The 25334-nt window shown below is 48.6% G+C and overlaps 1 long non-coding RNA gene and 1 pseudogene across 1 annotated transcript; both read right to left on the bottom strand.

Moving 5' to 3' along the window:
• Window positions 1-212: 212 nt before the first annotated feature.
• Window positions 213-1304, bottom strand: LOC125534570 (annotated as a pseudogene).
• Window positions 1305-19498: 18194 nt separating this feature from the next.
• On the bottom strand, window positions 19499-20025 carry LOC125534571. The gene is made up of 2 exons (XR_007294512.1): window positions 19937-20025; window positions 19499-19830 (listed from the first exon to the last, which is right to left on the bottom strand). It is a non-coding gene; the product is annotated as an uncharacterized LOC125534571 (long non-coding RNA).
• Window positions 20026-25334: the final 5309 nt, after the last annotated feature.

Genomic DNA, 25334 nt, shown 5'->3' with positions numbered 1-25334 from the left:
CATCATACTACACAATCGAGAATATTCGTGTAGAAGCCGATCGAGATAATGCCTGCCCATGCATGGTCTCTTACAAGGGTTATCCAGCGGCTCGCCACACTGCATATAAATGCAAAGGGTTCTCAGCTACGAGATACAAATGTTTAAGGTATAGTTAGGTCTTGTACTTCTCAAGGGTTGTGATAATGTGCATTACAATTAAGTTAGTCATACCTTTTCTTTAGAAAAGGAGGTAGACCCCCGGCCTCTGCATCTGGGCGATGCATGAAGCCACTTTATTAATTATTCACAAAAGACCTTACAAAGAAATATAATAGTAAGTCATACCTATCCTGCAACTATGTTGTTGTCTCATTGCTACTGTCACAGCTGATACTTTCCGATCCTTGGAGCATACGGATAACCTTCATTATCGGAAGCCTCTTGGAGAGGTTAGGGTTCACGCACATTGGACCTATTTGGATGCATCTCTTTATTTGTTCGTAGTATGTTTCTAGGGATCCATACCCCAGTGATCTCTGTAACGCATTTCTCCATGTTCTAAGAGTCTGCAGAATCAGAACAACCATCTAGAATGTTCTTGCGCAAAGGGTAAAACACAACATCATAACTATGAAACAAAGACATGCCTTTTGAAATGTGAATAAAAAGTCTTACAAGGTCGATAAAGTCATTTGAAGATGTTTTAGTAACAACGACCGGGTAGTCCACTGGCTTGAGGTTAGTAGCATTTATGACCTCCACACATAAGCTCACTGGTGCTGAAGACGGGATGGGAGCTCTGATGGGGCTCTCATCAAGGATATATCCGTTCAGAAGCAATTCCCCTCTCACACCAACCATGGGCATCCCACGCCGCCTTTCCAGTGGATAAAGGGCTGCTTGTCGTCTATGTGTGGGTTCATAGAAGCGGTGGAATGAGGCCACATTTCGTGTGACCATGCCAAGAAAATAATTTCCGCGACCTTGGATTGGTTCGTTGGTGTTATACACACTAGCTTGAAGAACGAGGTCATGAATATTAGATGGATCTGGCGACATGTCGAACCAGAAGCTCTCATTCCATGCTGGGTTCCGATCTTCCTCCTTGATAGTTGTGCGGATCCGTTGGCCATCAAAGCAAAGCTCGACGTAGGCGCTGGGAGAATCATGACCATCCCTGGGAATCAGGCCACGAGCAAGTTCGACCGTTATGATCAACTTACATGTCCCCATTGCCTCTACTGCAGACCGAGCAATTTACCAACACAGATAACAAGAGCCCTGCTAGGCATGCAGGCAGCAAACAAATCAGCACCAAACTGGATACATGGGGCAACAGACCTTGGATTAGACCAGTGGGAACAAATTATAACGGAGCCAGCAACAGGTTTGGTACCTATGAGATGATGAATCCAAAGTCCTAGTACGATAGGGCGGGTCGATTGAAGCCGGAGAAGACTATCAGTGCTCGGTGGCAGTGGCGGAGAGGGTCCGATCGACACCCTCGTGTGACAGCAGAGAGGAAGAAAGAGGAACAAGAAAAGAAGGAAGCAGCACAGGGTATTAGTATGCAGCGGAAAGCGCGGTGCTCCGGCCAGTACACGGTGTCTTGTCATCCACGCATTAGTATGCACATTTGACTGGATTCTCCACTCACATCGGTAGCAAACGCAACCATCAACTTCACTATCTTTGGAGTTTGCGGTCGATTTACACAGGAACTCTCTTTCTAACTGGCAGAAGAATTAAAGCAGAAGGGAACACCGCTACACGCGACAACGGAGAATTAGCGTTGGAGTTCCGCTGAAAACAAAAAGTAGGTCGCAAACAAAAGGAAGAATTAATCCGGCGAAACGCCACAACGGAGAGTTGGCCGTCCCTCCGCACCGCACTGCACGCACGTCTCGTGTGATCACTCGCTCGCTGCACGCGCATGGCAAGGGAAAGTATAAGGTGACACTAGTCCTTACATGCTACCATGCTATCAACTTGCAAAATTTAAGTTTAAATAAGTCAAAAAATTGTTAAAAAAAACCATGGATGTTCACAACACATGTGTCGACATCCCCTGAAAATTCAGATCGAAATTCAAAATATATAAAGAGAAATAAACGAGACAATTTCAGATGTGACATTTAACGCAGTTCTGCCACATGGTGACTTAACAAACTATGATATCAAACGAGGATGAAACTGAGAAACAACCTAATAGATACTTATCAAGGTTTCTTTCCGGCATATATACTCCAAAAGGAGCAACCTTTCCACCGTCTACTAAAAATCATATTTCCCATAGCTATTATTATTATTATTATTATTATTATTATTATTATTATTATTATTACTAAGAGTCTACAACACCCAAACAAATGTAAATAGCAGAAAACATGAAAAGTAAGCTGTGTAGATGATCGAGGAAGAGCTTGAGCATGCACTACATCTATAAGGCTTGCATATCAAAATGAGTACGATAGCTGGGGGCCTTGTAGTAGCGAGGAGGTTTGTCAGTCATGGTCCTGAGCTCCCCTTCCTCGCCATACGTGACGATGAAAGTGGTCAGGCAGAGCACATGCATCAGCTCGTCCGTTCCGTCACGTAGGAGGCGCTCCACGAGGCTGTACTTGCTGCGCTCACCCGTGTAAACGAGCTTCGCATCCACATGTATCCAGTGAGGGTGCTCGAGAAAAAGCTTCTCCTTGGCTATTTCCCACTTGGGGGGCTCCGAGCTAGACATGTCGACGCGCCAGGCACAAAGGTATCCATCATTACGATCACCTATGCCAGAAGATTGGCGGTGGAACCCGACCCATGCGGCCAGGTCATGATCGTAGTGAGCATGCCCTTTGAATGGAAGCAACCAATCACCAAGGCGCTCCCACTGGCCACTATCATAGGAAAATGTACCGGAACCCGCATGCCTAGAAGTAGACACCAACATGGTGCCCGCCCACGGGTGCACCGCATGTGCAACGGTGCAAGAAGGATCAAACGGAACCTCGGGAGGGTTGTCGGGCCCAGGCCTGGTCGGGCCAAATCCAGGAGAAGTTCGAAGAACTGGACAAGGGTAACCAAGTCCGGTCATCGTCGTCGTCATTTGGATTTGCAACGAGGCAGTGTAAGGCTCCATGGAGGAATACATTCTTGTTCATGACTGATTCAAACACATAGAGTCTATTCCCGACGGCTATGGCTGTGTCATACTCCCTCCGTCTCGTGAAGAGTGTACATCTAAAATTTTTAGGACAAATTATGAACTTAAGTAAAAGATGCATTGGAAAGATGCAAGCCACTATCTCTCTCCTCTTTAATTATCCACCCTTCAATGAGCTAGGTGCATATAGAAATTAAGAAGACCATGTGTAGATTGTTATTGGTCTTGATTACCGTGTGATGAGAGAGAAGTATTTTTTCTTACTTTAAAGTGCATTAGGAAGATAGAAGTACGTACACTCTTTTGTGGACAAATTTTAAACCTAGATGTACACTCTTCACCGGACGGAGGGAGTATCAGTTAGCCACGCCTCTCGGCACAATCCTCGACGCACTTAACTTGGCGGTCTTGGTGTCAAAGGTGAGGGTGCCACACAAGCTCATTGGCTCGTTTATGGAGGGACATGTGCCGATGATGTGGGTGCCGAGGGCGGCAAACTGCGCGCCATTTCCGATTGTTGGAGGCCCTATGCGGAGGACGGGTGGCTCGGAGAAGCGCTGCGGATAAGGCCATGGATCCTGTGCAGCTTCCAGTTGGTCGTTGTCTATGCCCAGTTTATGGATGCTGAATAGCTCATGTTTGGTCATCAAGTACCAGGTACAGGTGCTGCTTCGTGGCCTGCTGCTGGTTGGCTGTACTGCATAACTGGCGCGCCTGACGACCCAACCGGCCGGAAAAGAAGGATCTGGCTGGCTCGCACCGACGTTTCCATGCTGCCTGCTTCTGCCAACATCCTGCCGACTCTCACGGAGTTCTCGAGATGACGAAACGGTTGGAGACGTCGGCTGCGCTGACGGAGGTCGGGAGGAGCAGGCGCCAGAAATCTTAGGAACGCGCCCTAGGTCTGAAAGAGACGCCGGCCGCTGCCAAACCGACCTCCACGCCGCCGTCGACATCGCCACTTGTGCCGCCGGATATCTGGATGTAATTTGCTAGATCTTTTTAAAAAAATGTCTCGGCAAATCGGTCGGTGAACGAAGCGACCGGGCTAACACCTGCTCGCGCCTCACTTCCCTGTATATCAGACAATTATCGGACCACAATTAGCATTGACTTCGCAAGTTGTCCATTCCAACTTAACTGGAATTAACATCTGTCTAAGAGCATCCGATGTTTTCTTTCATCGACCTACTTCTATACGAGTATTCATTCATGTGTTGACGAAACTGAAACTTGTAATATGCAACTTATCTCCATTCTGATGAAACTGATTTTTGTTTTTGAGGGGTTTCTAAAGAAACTGTTTTTTTTTTTTGAGAATTCTCGCCACTTTATTGATTCAACAAGATGTTCATAGGTACACGGTTAGGGTCATGGGGGATGCCCAACCAAACATGTCTAGCTACACCTAAATTACAAGCAAACTTGGGGAGATTATGAGCCTCGAAATTAAAGTTCCTATGCTCGTGAATAAAAGTACAATTAGTAAAACTAGTACTACGCTGCATGATTTCATGTACTATAGCTCCATGAGGGCCACCTGCCCCACTAGAGATGTCCTTCACGACCGCAGACAGTCCGAGGCCACAACAAACTTCTGAATCACAAGATCATCTGCAAGAAATAGAGCTTCTCTGCAAGCATATGTTTCCAAAATCACTGGGTCAATTATCCCATGATAAACTACCGCCGAGGATCCCAAGTATAGACCCTTTGCATCTCGGCAGATTGCCGCAACAGCCCCACCACATCTGTGTCTTGCCACTGCTCCATCGACATTCACCTTAACCTGATGAGCTTCCGGGGGTAGCCACCGCCGGGCTTCCGTCGGTGTTGCCCTTGGCGCGACCGGCCGGAGTGCCAAATTTGCTAGCTGATCAAGTTCACCAATATTATTATTCACAAAGGAGATGGTATAATGTGGACTTTGGAATATCGACTCATAAATTGCTTTACGGCGTATGTACCAGACTGACCATAAAGTGACCACCATCCTTGTGAAGCTAGCATGATCGAGTGTATCATACAGGTCAAAAATCCAGTTTTTTGCACTTGGTTCCTCATTTGCTGTCATGTTTGCCACTAGTGTTTCCTCTGAGAGAGCCCAATGCATCTAGACATTGTGCAAGATAGCAGGGCGTGTCGCCATGAATCTCCCCCTCCGCAGAGAGGACAAGTATTCTGAGTCGCCATATTTCGCTTCTGCAGCACATCAATCATCGGCAAAGAATGACGAGCCAATCTCCATATGAAAACCCTCACCTTGGATAGAATAGATAGTTTCCAGAGCCGGGTCCATGATTTGTTGGCAAATTCTAGCCTATCTCCCTCACCTCGCCTCGATCTCTCTCTCTTTCTCTGAAGAACAACGAGAACAGGAAGAACAGGGAGGTTTGTTGCTGCGTAAAACTTGCAGCTTTTCTGGTCTTCTTCTCCTCCTTTTATTTCTGAACTAACAAGGAAAACGGGGTCGTGGCTCCTTGCATTGCGCCACCACCGATCGTGGTGCTCGTGCCATCCCACGAGCGATCAGGAGGGGGCGCAGGACTCGATCAAAACGCTAACAGAAACGAGCTAATCTCGCTGCCTGAACCTACCTGACGAAACTGACTAAACTGTCGAAACTGAAGAAAGTAAATCGACACTAGCCTAAACCTTCAGACTTGGGGTTTATTCAACAATCACCCCCTAAACCCTAGTCTGCCTACATTATTTTCTTCATCCCAATCTTTTCCCGCAGCTGAATGAATCTGATCCGTCCCAAAGGCTTCGTCAGAATGTCAGCCAGCTGTTCTTCAGTTCTGATGTAATCAACCTCCATTTTCTCTTCCTCCACGCACTCTCTGATGAAGTGGTAACGCAAGTCGATGTGCTTGCTCCTGTCGTGAAGGACGGGGTTTTTGCAGAGTGCAATGGCGGACTTGTTGTCCACCAGGAGTGTGGGTACCTGCAGCTTGTCGCCGGTGATCTCCGCAAGTAACCTGGCCGCCCACACCCCCTAACAAGCGGCAGTGGTGGCCGCTATGAACTCCGCCTCGCAAGATGAAAGGGCCACCACTTTCTGCTTCTGCGACAACCATATGACGGGGCTTTCTCCAATGAAGAACAGTGCCCCGGTCGTCCTCTTGCGGTCGTCGATGTCACCGGCCATGTCGCTGTCGTTGTAACCGAAGAGACTGGCTCCTCCAGCTCCTCGCCGAGGGAAGTGGCAGCCTAGGCTGCATGTTCCCGCGACATATCTGATGATGTGCTTCACCGCCGTCAGGTGTTCGACAGTGGGTGCCTCCATGAATCTGCTCACATACCCGACAGCATAGGTGATGTCCGGCCTTGTGTGCGTGAGGTAGCGCAGCGTCCCCACCAAGCTCCTGTATCTGTTGCGTCGGTCGGAGCCGCCGTGCTGCCCTTGCTCAACTTCAGGCGCGCTTCCATGGGAGTTGGACTTGGGTTGCAGCCCGTCAGTCCAGCCCTCTCCACGATCTTGTCGGCGTACGCGCTCTGAGCGATGATCACCCCGCCAGCTTCCTGCCGCACCTCGATGCCAAGGTAGTAGGAGAGCAGCCCGAGATCACTCATCTTGAACGTGCCCTTCATCTCCGTCTTGAAGTTGTCGATCTCCCGCGTGTCTGCTCCAGCGATCACCAGGTCGTCCACGTACACCCCCAGAAGAAGGAGCTCGTGGCCTGACCCACGTGCGTAGACGGCGTGCTCGGAGTTGCAGCGGCGGAAGCCCATGGCGACAAGAGTCGCGTCGAGCTTGGCGTTCCAAGCTCTCGGGGCCTGATGCAGGCCGTACAGCGCCTTCCGCAGTCGAAGCACCTTGTGCTCCTGGCCAGCGGCGACGAACCCCGGCGTCTGCTGGACGTACACCTCTTCCGCCAGGTTGCCGTTGAGGAACGCCGACTTTACGTCCATGTGATGGATCGCCCACCCCTCGTGCGCGGCGAGTGCGAGCAGAATGCGCACTGACTCCAGTCGAGCCACTGGAGCGAAGACCTCGTCGAAGTCGATCCCCTGCCGCTGTGTGAAACCTTTCGCGACGAGCCGGGCCTTGTGCCTGACGATGTTCCCGACGGCGTCCCTCTTCACGCAAAAAACCCATTTGACGCCGATGGCGTGGTGGCCGGCGGGAAGTTCCGCCAGCTCCCACGTTCCGTTCTCCTCGATGGACCCCATCTCCTCAAGCATCGCCCGCCGCTAGCTAGGATCCCGCTCCGCTTCTCTGAAGGTGTTCGGTTCTTCAGCAGAGGCGATCAGCAGCTTCTCAGAGTGCTGCTCTGGGCTTCCAGGCTCGTCGAAGAGATCGGCGACGCGGCGGAAGCGGTGTGTAGCGCGGGCGAGGTCGTGCGCATCGAGCACAGGGGTCCCTGAGGGCGGAGAGACAAACTCCACGCCCACTGGAGTGGTGATCGCTGAAGGAGTGCTCTCTGCAGAGGAGGCCGCCTGACTGCTGTCGGCCGTCGAGGGCGTGCGCGCCGCCGTGGCCGGACCCGGCTGCTGACTGGGCATCAATGTCAGTTGGGGCCTGCGGCGTCGACGGCGTTTGCGGCTCCGGTCTCTCCTCGCCGCCGTTGTGAGTAATCTGCACCTTGTAGACAGGGTACTGAATGGTGAAAAACTCACTCTGCTCCGTCTGAGCTCCATGGGCGGTGTCCGCCCAGTTCCAACGAGCGGCCTCATCGAAGACAGCATCCCTGGTGACATGGACACGCTTGGATGATGGGTTGTACGCTCGATAAGCTTTGCCTCCTTCCTCGTACCCGACGAACACCATCGGTGTGGACCGATCGTCGAGCTTGCTCTAGTGCGGCTTCACCGTCTTCACGTGCACCACACAGCCGAACGTGCGGAGGAAGTGCACTGCTGGACGCTCGCCGTGCCACGCCTCATACGGCGTCATGCCGACCACTGAGCGCGTCGGCGATCTGTTCAGAACGAACACAGCGGTGGTGACGGCCTCCCCCCAGAATTCTCCGGGCATGGCCGTGGCCTTCATCATGCTCCTAGCCATGGCCACCACGGTTTGGTTGCGCCGCTCCACAACGCCGTTCTGCTGCGGCGAGTACGGCGCTGTGAGCTGCCGCTGTACGCCGCACTCCGTGCAGTAGTCGGTGAAGTCGACGGACGTGAACTCGCCGCCGCGGTCCGTCCGCAGGGCACGCAGCTTGCGCCCTGTCTCCGTCTCCACCCGCGCATGAAAGCGCACGATCGCGCCGGCCGCCTCGTCCTTGGACCTGAGCACAGTTACCCACATGTACCTGGACATGTCGTCGACGAGGAGGAGGAAGTAGCGGCGCCCTCCAACGGTTGCGGGCGTGATTGGTCCGCACAAATCGCCATGGACCAGCTCCAGAGTGTCCTGAGCTCTGAAGTTTGCCTCCGCGGGAAAAGAGTTTCGACTCTGCTTGCCGGCGAGGCACCCGTCGCACACCTGGTCGACGTGGTCGATGGCGGGCATGCCTCGGACCAGCCCTTGCTGAGCTAGCTTGCGAAGAGCCTGGAAGTTGAGGTGCCCGAACCTGGCAAGCCACTTCCACGCCTCGTCTGTGGCGCATCATGCAGCCAGACAGACAGGGCGCGCGAGCTGGAGCGTGTATGGGTACAAGCGATTGCCTGCCCGCCGTACCCTTGCGATGATGCGCCGCTGCGGGTCGGAGAAGGTGAAGACGCCATGCTCGATCTCCGATCTGCACCCGACCTGATCCAGCTGCCCCACACTAATGATGCTGCTCCGGAGACGCGGGATGTAGTACACCCCTCTCAGCACGCGGTGCTCGCCGGAGTGGTCGGTGAAGAGCACGCTCCCGCGCCCCTTGATGTTGACAACTGATCCATCGCCAAACTTGACCGTGCCGGAAACGCGGCGGTCCAGCTCGCTGAAGGAGCCCTCCTCGCCGGACATGTGATTGCTGGCGCCCGTGTCCAGGAACCACACGCCGGTGTGCTCGTCCGTGGCTAGGCCGAGGTGAGCTTCGACGCGCTCTTCATGCAGCTCGACACGATCGCCGTTGTCGCCGACGTCCACGGACAGCTCGCACACCTGCGCCATGAGGAGGTGTGTCGGGTCGGCGTCGTCACCGCCATTCCCTTGCGCGAGGAGAGCCTTGGCGTCCTCATCGCACTTCTTCTTGCGACAGTCGCGCTTCCAGTGTCCCGGGATGTTGCAGTAGTGGCACCGGTCGCGATCGTCGTCGTTGCCAGCATTGCCCTTGCCAGAACTGGCGCCCCGGCCGCGTCCGCCGCTGCCGCCGCGACCGCGGCCACGACCTCTCTGGTGTCGGCCCTGCGATGAGCCGGACCCAGAGCCGCCGGCATTCTGATCGCCGGTCTTGAGGCGGGCGTTCCACTGCTCCTCTGTCATGAGAAGCCGCCCCATCCCATCTATGGCCTGCTGCAGCTCGTGACGCTCCTCCGCCGCCTTGAGCCTTCCGGTGAGTTCCTCGACGGAGAGTGTGTCGAGATCCACCAGAGTCTCGATCGACAGAGCGATCTGCGACAACTGCTTGGGCACTACCGACAGGAATTTACGAACAATTCTTTTCTCAGGAATTGTCTCACCTAGTTGCGCCATTTGTGCCGCCATCGTCGTGAGGCGCATGGCGAACTCGTCCACCGATTCGCCGTCGGCGAACTTGATGTCGCCGTACTGCTTGGCCAGGGTCGCGAGTTTGGCCTCCCGCACCCGTGCCACACCGAGCCGCATCGTTTTCAGAGAGTCCCACGCCTCCTTCGCCGTCGCCTTGGCGGCGAGCGTGGGCCCCATCTCAGGCGGCATGCCGCGAAGGATCGCCTCGAGCGCCAAACGATCCTCGCTGCGCTCGGCGGTGCCTATCTGGACGGCGTCCCAGAGGTACCGACCCTCCATCATGACCTGCATCAGGACGGCCCAGTCGGTGTAGTTGGATCGGGTCAGCTGCGGCCATGCCGCACCGCCGATGTCGCGCGCCATCCGCGCCGTGGGTCTCTCGGCCACAGCAAGCTCGTTGCCATCGGAGACCTTTGCCCGCGGAGTGGCCGGCGACTTGCTGCCGCTGGAGTCGTCAGGGCCCGCCATTCCCCTCGATCAGGAACCGGCTCTGATACCAATTGTTGGCAAATTCTAGCCTATCTCCCTCACCTCACCTCGATCTCTCTCTCTTTCTCTGAAGAACAACGAGAATAGGAAGAACAGGGAGGTTTGTTGCTGCGTAAAACTTGCAACTTTTCTGGTCTTCGTCTCCTCCTTTTATTTCTGAACTAACAAGGAAAACGGGGTCGTGGCCCCTTGCATTGCGCCACCACCGATCGTGGTGCTCGTGCCATCCCACGAGCGATCAGGAGGGGGCGCAGGACTCGATCAAAACGCTAACAGAAACGAGCTAATCTCGCTGCCTGAACCTACCTGACGAAACTGACTAAACTGTCGAAACTGAAGAAAGTAAATGGACACTAGCCTAAACCTTCAAACTTGGGGTTTATTCAACATGATTTTCCTTCCCTGTCATTGCTAGATGATCCGCTTCTGCCCTCAAGCCACTCTTCTCTTTTCCAGTTTTGTTTTAACCAAAAAATTGTACGCAGAGCTAACAGAAAATCTTCCTTTGCTATCCGGGTACCAAGCCCAAAAATCGTCCAAAAATTTCTTGTGCACACTGGTATCTTAAGAATTGCATCAGCGTCGAAAGGAAGAAACACTAAACGGACGAGACCCACATTCCAGGCTGCAGCCGCAGGCTGTAGTAGCTCCGAGACCCTCCTAGGAGGAGCCGCAACCAATGAAGTTATCGGCCTCGGGATAGTTTCCTTCGGTATCCAATTATCGTTCCAAATGTCTGTGGTTCTGCCATTTCCAATTCGCTGGATAAGCCTCTGTTTGAGCACATCCCGGCCTTCAATGATTGCACGCCAAATTTGAGAGGGCCGAGATCCCAATTCCGCCTCCAGAATTGATTTGTCCGGAAAATACGAAGCTTTAAGGATTTGAGCACTCAAAGTAGCTGGTTCTTGCAGAATACGCCAAGCTTGCCTCGCCAGCAGTGCCAAATTGAACAATTCGAGATCCCTGAAACCAAGCCCACCCAATTGTTTTGGCCTAGTCATAATATCCCATGAGACCCAAGCTGATTTCCGCTGTCCTTGCTTGCATCCCCACCAGAATTTGCGAATGATGGACTTGATATGATCACACAAACCTCTCGGCAATTTGAAACAAGACATCGAGAAAACCGGGATCGCCTGGGCGACGGATTTAATAAGCACCTCTTTGCCTCCTGATGATAAACATTTGCTCATCAAACCTTGAACTTTGTCCTACACACGGTCACTCAAATATTTGAAAGTACCCTTCTTTGAGTGCCCCACATCCGTCGGCATCCCCAAATACCTGTCACTCAAGGACTCATCAGGAACATGCAAGAAACCCTTGACAGCATTACGTACTATCTCCGGTGTTCCCTTGCTGAAAAAGATAGATGACGTCTCTCTGTTAACTCTTTGGCCCGAAGCCATGCAATATGTATCCAGTAGGTTTGATACCGCTTCTGCTCCATTTATACTCGCCCTGAAAAACAGCAGGCCATCATCCGCGAATAAAAGGTGGTTCACCGATGGAGCCGATGGGGCCACCTTGATGCCGCTGAGCTAGGATGACTGGTTTTGAGATTTTAAAAGGCACGAAAGGCCCTCTGCTGCCAACAAGAAGAGATATGGAGAGATTGGATCTCCCTGTCAAATAGCTCGTGTGAGTCTGAACTCCTCCGATTTAACACCGTTGAACATAACTGAGAACGAAACTGAGCTCACCATATTCATAATAACATTAACCAATGGTGCAGCAAAACCCAGCTTCTCCATGATTGCCTTAAGATAGCCCCATTCAACTCTGTCGTATGCCTCCATCATGTCCAACTTGAGTGCACAATAGCTATTATTCTTTGATCTATTTCTTTTGATAAAATGAAGACACTCATATGCAGATATTATGTTATCTGTGATAAGCCTGGCTGGGACAAAGGCTGACTGTTCTTCTGATATGATGTCAGGAAGAATCACTTTGAGACGATTAGCTAGCACCTTTGAGGCAATCTTATAAAAGACATTACAGAGGCTAATAGGTCTAAACAGTGTCAAAAGTGTAGGGTTTGATACCTTAGGGATTAAAACCAACATTGTGTCATTCAAGCATTCCGGGCTCTCCTCGCCACGGACAATGCTCAACACCGCCTTAGTCACTGCCTCTCCACATATATCCCAGTGCCGCTGAAAAAAGTGTGTGGGGAAACCATCGGGGACTGGTGCCTTAGTGTGAAACATCTGAAGAAGTGCCTTTTTCACCTCCTTGTCATCATAGGGAGCCATTAAAACATCATTCATCTCTGGCGCGACCTTGGTCGGTACATGTTGGAGCACCTCTTGTAACCCCAGCACCCATCATTCATCGTCCGTAAGTTGGCCATCTGCCCACTGTAATTCCTTGATTAGATTTTTCCTCCTTCTCATGGATGCTCGAAGATGGAAGAAATGCGTGTTCTGGTCACCTTCTGATAACCATTGCAATCGAGAACGTTGGCGCCACATTATCTCCTCGCGCATGTATAACTCAATCAGACGACCATTGATTTTTATTTCTGCACTAGAAGGGGCTGTTCGCTGGACGCCACTGCGCAACCTCTCCAATTCCTTCTTTAAGCTCTTGATTTCACCCCGAACACTGCCAAACGTTGCCTTCGACCAATCACCCAAATTATTTGCAAGAGCTGCAAGCTTCGCACGAACCCCACTTGCCGTCAGACTCGGGCCATTCAGCTCCCAGGAAGATCGGACAGTAGGTTTTAATTCTACATGTATGTCCCACATTACCTCTTAACGAAAAAATTTCTCCCCCCTCCTACTTGGTACACCTGATAGCTGCAGCAGTAGTGGGGTATGGTATGATGTGGCTACCGTGAGGTGTTGGACCACTGCATCGGGGAATTGTTCACGGTTCACACCATCCTACCAAGCCAAGAGCCTGTCCAAACGTACTCAAGTATATGTTCCACCAGTAACTTTTTTCTCGTACGTCCATCTTGTTCCCTTGTACCCAAGGTCTACAAGCCCACAAATGTCAACTGCATCTCTGAACCCTTGTATTTGTGGTTGGCTCCTAGTACCAATTCCATCGTGTTCATCATGCCTCAAAACTTCATTGAAGTCTCCAATACAGACCCATGGAATGTTACGGAGAGTTGATAAATTCTTCATTGTGTCCCATGTGTGATAGCTAGCGCAAGTGAGTCTAGGCCTCTCCATAGAAGCAAGATAATCTCCATGCATCACCCCCAAGATCACTCACTTTTACATCAATATGGTAACGCGAGTAACCAAAAATCTCAATCTTTATTTCATTGTTCCAAAAGATGGCCAAACCTCCACTCATACTGGAGGAATCAACAGCAAAAGAATTATCATATCCTATCGTACTTGCTAGACTTTCTGCCCTAACTCCACTAATCTGAGTTTCGACAATGCAACGTACTCTAGGGGCATACTTTATTGTGAGTTCCCGCAGCTCTTGAACTATCGGGGTGTTGCCAATCCCACGACAGTTCCAACATAGGAGATTCATTGTGCCCGATGGTCCTCCACCGAGGAGGCCGCCGATCTTGCATCATTAATCTTCAGGCCAGCATGGGCCTTCTTCCCTCCAGCACTGACATTCTCCTCAGTCACCCTGCGTCAGCTTGGACCTCTTCGGGTCCTGTTTTGGTTGTGGAGGGCTGAGTGGCACCACCACCGCTCCACCTTTGTTCTTTTCAACCAGGGCCAACTCAAGACCCGGTACTGCTTTTGAGTTGGAATGTCCCAAAACCTCATCAGATGAGCGCTTGCGGTTTGCATCCGTGTCTTCCATATCAGCTTCTATCTCCTCCTGCTTATCATCCTCTGTAGCAAGATCGCCCCCTGATGTTGTTGTCGCTGAACTCTTTGGCTGTTGCTTCCAGTTGTTTCGCCTCTTGGTCGCCCAGCTGGTCATCTCCGGTGCACACATGTTCCTGTAAACTAGGGCCGATGGAGGGTGGAATCCGTTGTCGTGTTCCTTGAGCTGATGACCCATCATGCCACATACTTGACACCAATCCGGGAGCCTTTCATACCTTACAGCAAAGATCTCGCATTCCCCTGCACGAATGATGGAGGTTGCCTTCTTCAGAGGGTTACGAACATCAAGCTTAACTCTGACCCTGAAGAAATTCCCCCCAAAATCTAATGAAGGGGGTTCTGAATGAACAAATTCTCCGAGCTTTGAGGCCAAGGCTTTGACCTTGCCATGATAAGCTGGTGGGAGATCAATGATCCGAGCCCAAACATCAAACATGAACAGCTCAACAGTCGATGGTTTGGTGAATCCATCATACGGAGCTATGATCACGGGGTTACCCCTGTAGTGCCACGGACCGCCCTGCGTCACTGTCTCCCAGTCGCCAAGGCAATCAAACTTCATGATGAACAAGTTATCCTCCAGGGTTTTAATTTTAACCTCTCTGGCTAAATCCCACGCTGCACGCATGGTGCGGAAGAACCAATAGTTATTGAAATCTTTGTCCATATGAACGCGGGCCAGGATCATCCAATGGAGGTCCTCCTCCGCAGGCTCGTCTTCTTCATCAAAGATCACATCATCCAGATCGCCCTCTTCTAGAGCCAACTCCTTCATCATATTCTCAATCTTTTCTTTCCCCTTGCCTGATGCAGAGGTATCTATAATACCTAAATAGTTGATCCCCACTACTTCTAATTCTCTGGACATGCAAGTCATCCACCTCACCAAGTGTGCCACATCAGCATCCACTAATAATATTTTTCAGCCCATGCCAACCTTATTCCATTATCACTAATTCTCTCAACATGCAAGCATACCACTTCACCATACACTAACATTTTTTTCAGCCCACGCAAACCATACCAACATGTTTTATTTTGTCACTAGACATATGTAGTACTACCTCTCTCTCTCTGTTTACAGGGCGTGCGTGTACCCCTAGTCGTCAATTTGACCAACCTAACACAAGTCATATATTACAAAAAATATACCAACATAAACTTCGGAGTTTCTACTTTTAAAAGGTATAATTTTTGTGTTATATAGGTTATATTAGGGTAATAAAATTGGCAACCTATGTATACGTGCAAGACTTGTAAACTGAAACGGAGGTAGTAGATTAGATAATTATTTAATTTATTTACTTCCTAAAGGTTGTGAAATGCCTTATTAATAAAACAAGACCAACCCGGGCTAGACTAGCCTGTTGGCATTTTTTTATAGAAGAAAAATATGTGAGCACCAAATGTTCAAGCCGAGACTTGAACACTGGTGGGCTGGCTGCGAACTCCCGCGCCTTGCCACGCTCAGTTCTCAGTTTTCCATTATTAGTTGAGCTCATGCACACCTTTCACCACACCACACATGTCACCTCATACAAAGTCCACTCAACATGCATGAAAAAACTTCCATTACGTTATGCCACTTATATTCAAATATTTTTTAACTACACAATAATCAAATAAAATATATAATATTTATTTTTAGCTTTAGTTCATATATTATTAATTCAATGATGGAAGCATCATGCAATCAAATCACTGAAATATATAGCCAGAGATTCCCGCAGCAACGCGCGGGGCATTCTCTAGTTACTGCTATTCGCCATGGCTATGAACAGGACGAAAACGGCCCCTGCCCTAGACAGGGAGAAAACCAATCTGCCAAAGCCCTAGATCCTTCACGGCTGTCAAGACCGGGTAGCAGCACCCCGCCGCCCTTCGTTCTGCCAGAGAAGAGATCCCGAAGGTAGCTGGAGAAAAACCAGGATGGATGTTTCTCTAGTCGCCGCCGGCGACGAGAGGACCAAAAACCCTAACAGGAGGGGAAAAAGTAGCTCTAACGAAACTGGTGAAACCCAATCGTATGCGCGGATGCAGCAGCAGTCGACCCGAGCAAAACGAGTGAACGGCGGCCCAATAGCCAATACGTACTACTCCCTCCGTTCCTAAATACTTGTCTTTCTAGGCATTTCAACAAGTGACTACATACGGAGCAAAATGAGTGAATCTACACTCTAAAATATGTCTACATACATCCGTATATAGTAGTCATTTGAAATGTCTAAAAAGACAAATATTTAGGAACGGAGGGAGTACTTTGTCAGTCAGGGCCCAACAACAATGGGAGCGAACAAAACCCAGGCCGCTGCTCCTTCTCGCTATTGCCTCCCGTGTCACCGCAAGCTAGGTCTTGCCGGCGGCAGCGGCGATGAAGGGTGTCGCCGGAATGGCCCGCAGCTGCAGCGCGCGCCTCCGTCCCCATGTCCAGGCGAGTGAGGAGAGATCCGGAGCGGTCCTCTCTCGTCGCGGCAGCTTCCGGGCCACGCCGCTTGAAGACGACGATCTCCTGAGAGAGATCCTCCTCCGTCTGCCTCAGGAGCCCTCCTCGCTCTTCCGGGCCTCCGCCGTCTGCAAGCAGTGGCGATGCGCCGCCACGGACCCCAAGTTCCACCGCTGGTTCTGTGCACACCACAGGAAGCCGCCCCCTTCTCGGTTTCTTCACGATCATCTCCGATTCTATCGAGTTCACACCCGCCCTGGACCGTCCCGACCGTATCGCTACTCACCTCGGCAACGTCCGAACCCATGAGTTGCTCGATTGCCGCCACGGTCGCCTCCTTCACACGGACCAGCTGGGGGATGAGGTTATAGTGACAAACCTCATCACCAGAGCTGCTCGCCACCTTCCCTTTCCGCCAGACATCAAAAACAGAAATTACTGCGTCAACGCCGCTGTGCTCTGCACTGCCAGCGACCGTAACCACGTGCACGGAAGATGTCACTCGAACCCCTTCAAGGTGGTGTTGATCTCCGAACACGTAGAGCCTTATCGCATAATGGCATGTGTTTACTCCTCCGAGACTGCTAAATGGAGCAATAACATCTCAATAATCGTTTCATGCGATCACGAGGGTTTTCGTGTTTTTGGGTCGCTTGTTGGTAATGCACTTTACTGGTTAGAGAATTATATAAGCGATCACATACTTGAGTATGATTTGGATGAGCATAGCCTAACTGTGATCAATGGGCCTCCCGTTACAAATGTTTTCCGCCATGGCAGCCATTGGATCATCGAGGCCGAGGATGGTGTTGTTGGCATGGCCATATTGTCTTATCCTCGCTTGCAAATGTGGCAGATGAATGTCAATTGCCATGGTGTTGCCACATGGGAGATGTTGAAGATCATGGATATGCATAACATTCTTGGGCTCCCTCCTCAGATTGAAGGAAAGAGGGCATATGAGGGACATATAGTGGGATGCATTGAGGATACTGATGGAATACTTTTATCTGTAGACGACATTATCTATATGGTTCAACTAAATTCAATGCAGTCTATGAAACTTTGTCAAGACTGTAGGTATAGTTACTATCATTCTTTAAAGAGTTTCTATCTACCAGGTGATTCTTCATTCTTAATCCTCATATTGTAAGAGTAACCTAATAATATTCTTGTGTTATGTACATGGTTGATCGAATACCTTCGTTGCGATTCTTAAGTGTGCACTAACAACTTAAACTTGGTTACAATTGTCCTTTGCTAGATAGACGAACTTATAGCCGTATTGTTTAGTATATGTTATCATTGAATATAGTCGTCTTCACTCTTCACTATTCGTTGGCTAGATACACAAGCTTACATCCCTTTGTGTTATCATTCAATGTAGTTGTCTTCATCCATGGGAGGTAAAAAAACAAATATTAGAAGAGTAATATTCTGAAGTCAAATGTCAGATTGTTAACTCATTCAACATGTTACTAGCACATACGTAAGACAGTAATACACCTTTTTTTGCATTTGTTTTCTCTAATCAGGCTCCATTTATTTAATATGAATACCTAAGATCACATTTGTTTCTAGTGTTTATGAGTTTTAGCATGTTTTGTTTTTCACTAGTTGAGGAGGGATTGATGTACATGAGATAAATTATATGCCATATCTTTCTTTCTTACATGCTAAATTCTTAGGTATGAGCTAGCTATATATACTGTTATAAAGAATATATTTCTTGCAAAAAGCAACATATGTGGTTTTATCTGTTTCATGAATACAGTAGTGCTATGTTTTACTTATATTTGTCAATTCATCTTTGTAACAAACTCACTGTTGCCTTCGCACATCCATTTGTCATTTTCTTGGAGTTTTATTAAATGTCTGTCTTATGCTTTTAGGCACATCCATTGATGGTGCATGTGATGGAGCTGAAATTTTGCATAATGTATAGGATGGCGGTCTGATTTGATATGCTAATGTGCTGAAATAGTTCGACGGGTAAGAAAATCTTCTGGATATGTTTTCTTCTCTTTGGAAAATAAATGGCAGCCAGTGATGGGTAACATGCACCCTCAAACTACCATCCATTCGTCTATAGGATTCGTACAATGCTAATAATAACACAGACAAACAATTAAAAATGGTGGTAATGCTAAGTAAAAAAATGAACCCTCTTTCGGATCATAAATGGAATGCAAATGATCCAAATGTTGTGCCCGGATTTTCCTTTGTTTTAGTAGCCCATCTTGTTATTGCAAACAGCTGTCCCATCATGCTAGTCCACCAACGAACAATTTGTGTGAAAAGGCTGATTGTCATTGTTATTCTGACTTTCCGAGGAGATATAGCCAGTAATATGATATAGCTCTTTTTTAGGGGGTGTTATGTAGCTCTTTATGTTGCTCGGCTGATCATGAGTTTATAAACATGTCTTGTTCATACACTGTTACATACCACTAGGTGCTACTATTAGGTTTTATCTATATTTGTATCATGTTAGTAACAGATTAGCGCATTTGTTTTCCGCAGGTGAAGAAGGGCTGCTGCAGTTGTCAGTTGTCACTGAGTTTGTCGCACTACATCAATGTTGTCGGCAGTGTCTATATGTTGGCAAAAACATCTTAGTCTAAACAAGTCTCTAATGTTGCAAGATGCTTTTTAATACCTAATCCAGACAATTTTTGTGTTATTACAAGTTGGATGTCATCATCTCTTGTTGCGCTTATCAGCTTTTCTCTCGAGCCATGCTAGTTTCAGACCAAGTATCACGAAAACTTGTGTGTTTGAGTGTTCTTGTCAGCTGTGATTTTCTTTGAATTTGTTTTGAATTTATTGTTCGTAGAGGGTGTAGGGGCACCCGGGTGCTGAGAATCGTATCTCTATATGATTTGTGATGAAATTGTCTTGCGACCATGCAATCTCTGATTATCTGTCTACTTTGGAAAAGTTTCCGTCTATTTCGCTCCTTGCTTACTCCATCTAAGCCTCCTTATAATGGAAAAACTGTATGCCAGATCATGTTGGACTGCTGCAAGTAGCTTCCTTCTTGGCAATTGTTCAGACCATCTAGGAAATGGAAACACATCCGGACCAACACTAGCATGCAGCAGAAAGTTGAGCTAGTCGACACTCCTGTTCACATGCATTGAGGAAGGCGAGTAGCGTGTGCTAAAACGACAGGGCCGGGGAAGGCTCCTTGAGGCTGCCAGCCGCAGACAGGTCGATGCCGGTCTCCAATGCCCCCAGCCATGATCTGTGGATGGCTAGGAGTTGACGCACCGGCTCACCGTGCTGCAAATCAGCGTCAGGTCATCAACAGCATCGGTCCACCCACTCTTACAAGTGTCGATGCAGCGGCTCACTGTGGCACATATCAATGCAAGGTTGTCAGATACGTACTAGATACCCAGAAAGATGCTGGAGTACAATGCTAACAAGAGAATAAAAGCGCTAGCAACTGATCATACTTGACGTCGCTTCATTCCAAAATGCTATAGTCAATACTTTCCAATCCTTGAAGCATACTGATAACCTTCACTACCGGAGGCCTCTTGGTAAAATGCAAAGAGGTCCATTTGGAAACTTGAGAAAGAATTTCCTTACAAGCTCGATAAATTCATCTGAAGTAGTTCTAGTAACGTCCGGGTAGTCCCTGTGTCCAGTTACTACCTCCAAGATTATTACACCCAAACTGAATATATCTGATTTTGGTGTAATTGTACCTCCATTCAAAAATTCTGGCGCCATGTAACCACTGAATCATAGCATGAATACAATTTCGAAGTGTTGGAAGTGACCATACTGAAAACAGATAGTTCTTATGCATACTAGAATGTATGGTATTAAAAGTGGAATTAACTTACAATGTTCCGTCGCGAGATGAAGTGCAGATAGTTCTTTTTTGATCAAGTAGCCTTGACAGACCAAAGTCTGAAATTTTTGGGAGCATACCATCATCGAGCAATATGTTGGAAGGTTTTAGATCAAGGTGAAGAATAGGCAAATCCATTTGCTCGTGAAGATGACATAAGCCATAGCAAACTCCCTCGATTATATTGTAGCGTGTGCTCCAATCAAGTCCAGAAGATTCATCTGCATTTGCAGACATAAGAGGATCATTCTAAGACAGACAAAATCTATGATTCTTTTTCTCTATATGATAGTATGTGTATAAAATACAGTTTTTTAACAGTTAAGGTTTCTAGAAAATTGGGGAAACTAGAATCTAAAATGAAAATGAAATCTGGAACCAACCTGACAGATACTTGTTGAGACTTCCCTTGGGCATATACTCCAAGCAAAGTAACCTCTCTGCTGTCTCTGCGAAAACATATTTCCCGTTGTACTCCAAACATGCATTATGTGTTTCGTAGCAGTAGCCTACGCACCGCACTATATTTGGGTGCTTCAGCACCATAAGATGGTACACCTCACGCTCGAACTGCTTCTGCAGGCCTGGAATTAGTGACGATGCGATCCTCTTCACGGCGATAGTTTCCCCATTCCACAGCATTCCCTGTTCAAGTTTTCGGATCGAGTGTAGTTACAGATAGACAGACAAAGATGGGTTTGAGACAAGAGAAGTACAGTCAGATAATCTTAAATGATTTACCTTATATACGACGCTGAAACCACCTTGGCCAAGTTCCCGCTCGATGGAGAAGTTATCCGTGATCTCCTTTAACTCTTGCAGCGGTATGTGGTGCGGCCTTGAGCTCTCATCCTGTAGCATGGTCTCCAGGGTACTGGGAGCATGAGGATCCGGAGAGCGTGCTCGTGTTGGGGCCGGTGCTGCACCACCATCGATCGGCGTCGAGGTTGTGTTTGCGGAGGGAGAAGAACCATCATCCGAAATCGAATATGTATCACCATCCAGGTGGCGTGGAGGTCCCTGTATGGTCTCCAGGGTACTGGGAGCAAGAGGATCCGGAGAGCGTGCTAGTGCTGCTGCCGGTGCTGCACCACCATCGATCGGCGTCGAGGCTGTGTTGGCGGGGGGAGAAGGACCATCATCCGAAATCGAAAATGGAACAGCATTAGGTAGTATAGATGTCGATCGCCATACATCACGACCAGTGCCCTCTCAGGATCATGAAGACGTCGCTCTGAGGTTGCGTTAGTGAAGGCACCATCACAATCATCCGGTTGACTCACAGGACGCCAGAACCTGGGCAAAAGGAACTTGTATAGGTTGCCGCAGGACTCAGAGAGGCTCGTCGTCGTCGTTGTCGTCGTCGTGTCCCGCCGCGCCCCGAAGAAATTGGTCACCCTATCCATCTCCTCCGGATTGCAATCGATCGGTGGCGCCACTAGAACATCCCACGGCGCTGGATCCGCATAGCCGGCGTCCTGTTCATCGATCACTCCGGATTCACCCGCGATCTTGGACCTCCTAATTCCTGGGTCGATTCACAAGCAAACAACGCTGTGGATGAGTCAGTCGATTCATAAGCAAACAACGCTCTGAATCGGTTAGTCGATCCAGAGTGGGCGTGGCCGCTCACCCACGAGGAGTCAGTCGGTCTGCAGCCCGAATCTGCCGGCGCCGGCGACAGTCGAAGGCCGGAGGAGAAAGAAACGCGTCGTGGTTGCAGTGGTGGAGGTGGAGGAGGGGAACCTGGATACTAAAATAGATAAAGCGGCGAAACACTTTTTTTGAACAGGAAGGAAGGAACAATCTATGCTGGCGCGCGTGACCATCCGATCGAGCCATGTCGATCACTAGTGTGCTAGCTATATATCGAAGGTTGAATAATTTGCTCCTCCTTGAGAATCATATTCTTGTTGTTTTTCCTAGAATTGGTGGTGTGTGTGTGGATTCCACGGAGGAAAAGGACTTTTTTCTGTGAAATATTTTACTTGCAATTGTGTGGTGTACATCCCGTGTCTCCAAAAAGGCACCTATGGAAGCTCAATTTACCCTTTATTAAAACCTTCTGCTAGCTAGCACTCATTGGGAATATTTTGACCTGAGATGTGCTCCTTCAAAGGGGATGTGTGGGGGAGAAAAAGTGCCTACTTTGTATACATAATGAGTCTCTTGACCATCTTTTTGGTTGGAGCATTGCTATTAGATACATTTGGGGATTGGTACCATGTGCTTTCTGTTTTTCCCCGTATTCCCTCAAACATGCCACATCTTCTTGGTGGTTGTTGGAACATTTCTCCACATCCATCAGGAAAAAGCAATTGTGTTCGGATGGCGGTTGCCATAGTGGCCATATGAGTGTATGTCTTCAAATTAATAAAGCCCACATAACATCATAGATTTTGGCCTTATGAAAAAATTTCCCAATGACCGGAGTGTGATTTTCTTTTAGAACGTAGATGCAAGCATCATCCGACTTTGAATTAATAAAGTCCACATAACATGGCTTGACTGTGATTGTCCACCAGGTGTGTTAGGCTCCGTTTGTTTAAGCTTTTTGGAGCAGCTTTGATGAAAAAAAGCTAACTCCGGTCTGTATATTGGTATCACTCTTGACAAGCCCATCATTTTGGAAACTGGTTGTTCTTTTGTGGCTTCTGTGTTTGAAAGAGAGGGTGTTGACAGGTCAACTCTGATGGACCTAAAGGAGGAGGCGTTGAATGCCTCTAAGCTGTTGGCGGGTATAAAGATCTTCAAGATTAGCAGGAGGGCTAATATGGTGGCTCACGAGATTGCAACGTTCAGTTTTGATAATAGGTCTGATGGTATACTTTTTTATACTGTTACACACTGCGTGGCAAATTTCGTAATGAGTGATTGCATGAATGTTTTAAGTTAATTAATATATGATGGGGTTTTCAAATAAAAGAAAATAGCTAACTCCAAACAAACATCTATTTTGCATCCGTTGTGGAGGGGCACCTACCTTTGCCATGGATTTTGTGCAACGACATGATGCAGATGTTGGCCTGGATGTGGCGACCATCATGAAGATTAAGCACTTTGTTATGAACTTTGCAAAAGTCCCTTTTGTGCATTGCTACCATAAAGCAAATGAAGTGTGAATGGTATGGCAAAAAATTCTTTAGCACTAGATCTTCTAGTCACTAGTAGAAAACAGGGCATTGGTCCAGGCCGGGTCAGCCCATTAGTCCCGGTTCAGTCCAGAACCGGGACCAATATGGGCATTGGTCCCGGTTCGTGAGCCCGGGGGGGCAGCCGGGCCACGTGGGCCATTGGTCCCGGTTCATCTGGACCTTTTGGTCCCGGTTGGTGGGATGAACCGGGACCAATGGGCCTCGCTCCTGGCCCACCACCATTGGTCCCGGTTGGTGGCTTGAACCGGGACCAAAGGCTCCCCTTTAGTCCCGGCTCATGTCACCAACCGGGACCAATGAGGTGCCTATATATACCCCTCGCTCGCGAGCAGAGCACCCCAGTGCTCTGTTTTTCTCTGGCCAAGGGGGAGAGGGCTTGGTGGTGCTCTAGCTCACCTCCTATGCACACAAGGTGTTCGATGGAATGCCCGAGCCACATTACTTAAGCTTTCTCCTCTCCAAGCTCGACCTCCAAGCTCCATTTTCCATAATATTTGTCTAGGTTTAGCGGTCCGTCACGCCCCGTCCCCGTCTTCACCGCCGTCGATCACCCGCGCCGAGCTCATCGCCGGCACCACCGTGGTGAGCCTCTTGTTCTTATCTTCTTTCTGAAAAGGAAAAATATTCTTACTTGTATGTTTACATAGATACTTGTATTATTTTCTTACTTTTATTATTGCATCTTATATAGTGCGATGGTTTCGGTATCCGCCCCCGTCGGCCCTCGTCCTGTCTATGATTCGGATGTGGTATATATATTATCTTTATAACTATTGGTTCATTTATTGTTTATGAAAATTATGCCGACCAACGTGACATAGATTTTATTTATGTAGGATGTATGTGATTCAGAAATGCCAACCGATCCTATTATCGAGAGGTTAAATTTAGTTGAAGAAGAAAACAATTTGTTGAAGGAAAAAATAAAAAAAATTGAGGAGGAGAAGATGATATTGGAGTTGCATGTTGCGGATGTCGTCGATGATCACAAGATCAAGATGGATGCAATGCGCTTGAAGATTAGAAAGATTAGAAAATATGCCATTCATACCGAGGCTTGGTATCATTATGCCGTTGGATCAATTGTTACCTTGGTTGCAATTATGATCGCATTTGTTTTCGCACTAAAATGTTCTACATAGTTTCAATGTATGGTTTAATTAATTAGATGCTCTGGAGAGCTATATGTTGTTAGATGAGAACTATGTATGCACTTTGGTTTTAATGTGATGATGAACTTCTATTAATTTGGACACTTAAGTATATATAATGCACGCAGATGAACCGGCAATGGATGTACGGTGACAGACACACCTGCGAGTACATTAAGGGCGTGCATGAGTTTCTCGATGCGGCTGAAGCAAACAAGCAGAATGGTTTTATGCGTTGTCCATGCACTGAATGTGGGAATACGAGGTATTACTCTAACCGGAAAATCCTTCACTCCCACCTGCTTTACAAGGGTTTCATGCCACACTATAATGTTTGGACGAGGCACGGAGAAATAGGGGTTATGATGGAAGACGGCGAAGAAGAAGAGTACGATGACAACTATGTGCCCCCTGAATACGGTGATGCTGCAATGGGGGAGCTGGTGAAGATCAAGAGGAACCAGACGATGTGCCCAATGATGCTGCAACGGGTGAAGCTGCTGAAGATCAAGAGGAACCAGACGATGTGCCCGATGATGATGATCTCCGCCGGGTCATTGTCGATGCAAGGACGCAATGCGAAAGTCAAAAGGAGAAGCTGAAGTTCGATCGCATGTTAGAGGATCACAAAAAAGGGTTATACCCCAATTGCGAAGATGGCAACACAAAGCTCGGTACCGTACTAGAA

The sequence above is a fragment of the Triticum urartu genome, chromosome 2 (genome assembly GCF_003073215.2).
Source record: "Triticum urartu cultivar G1812 chromosome 2, Tu2.1, whole genome shotgun sequence".
NCBI classification, from domain to species: Eukaryota; Viridiplantae; Streptophyta; class Magnoliopsida; order Poales; family Poaceae; genus Triticum; species Triticum urartu.
This window is presented reverse-complemented; position numbering and strand designations above follow the sequence as displayed.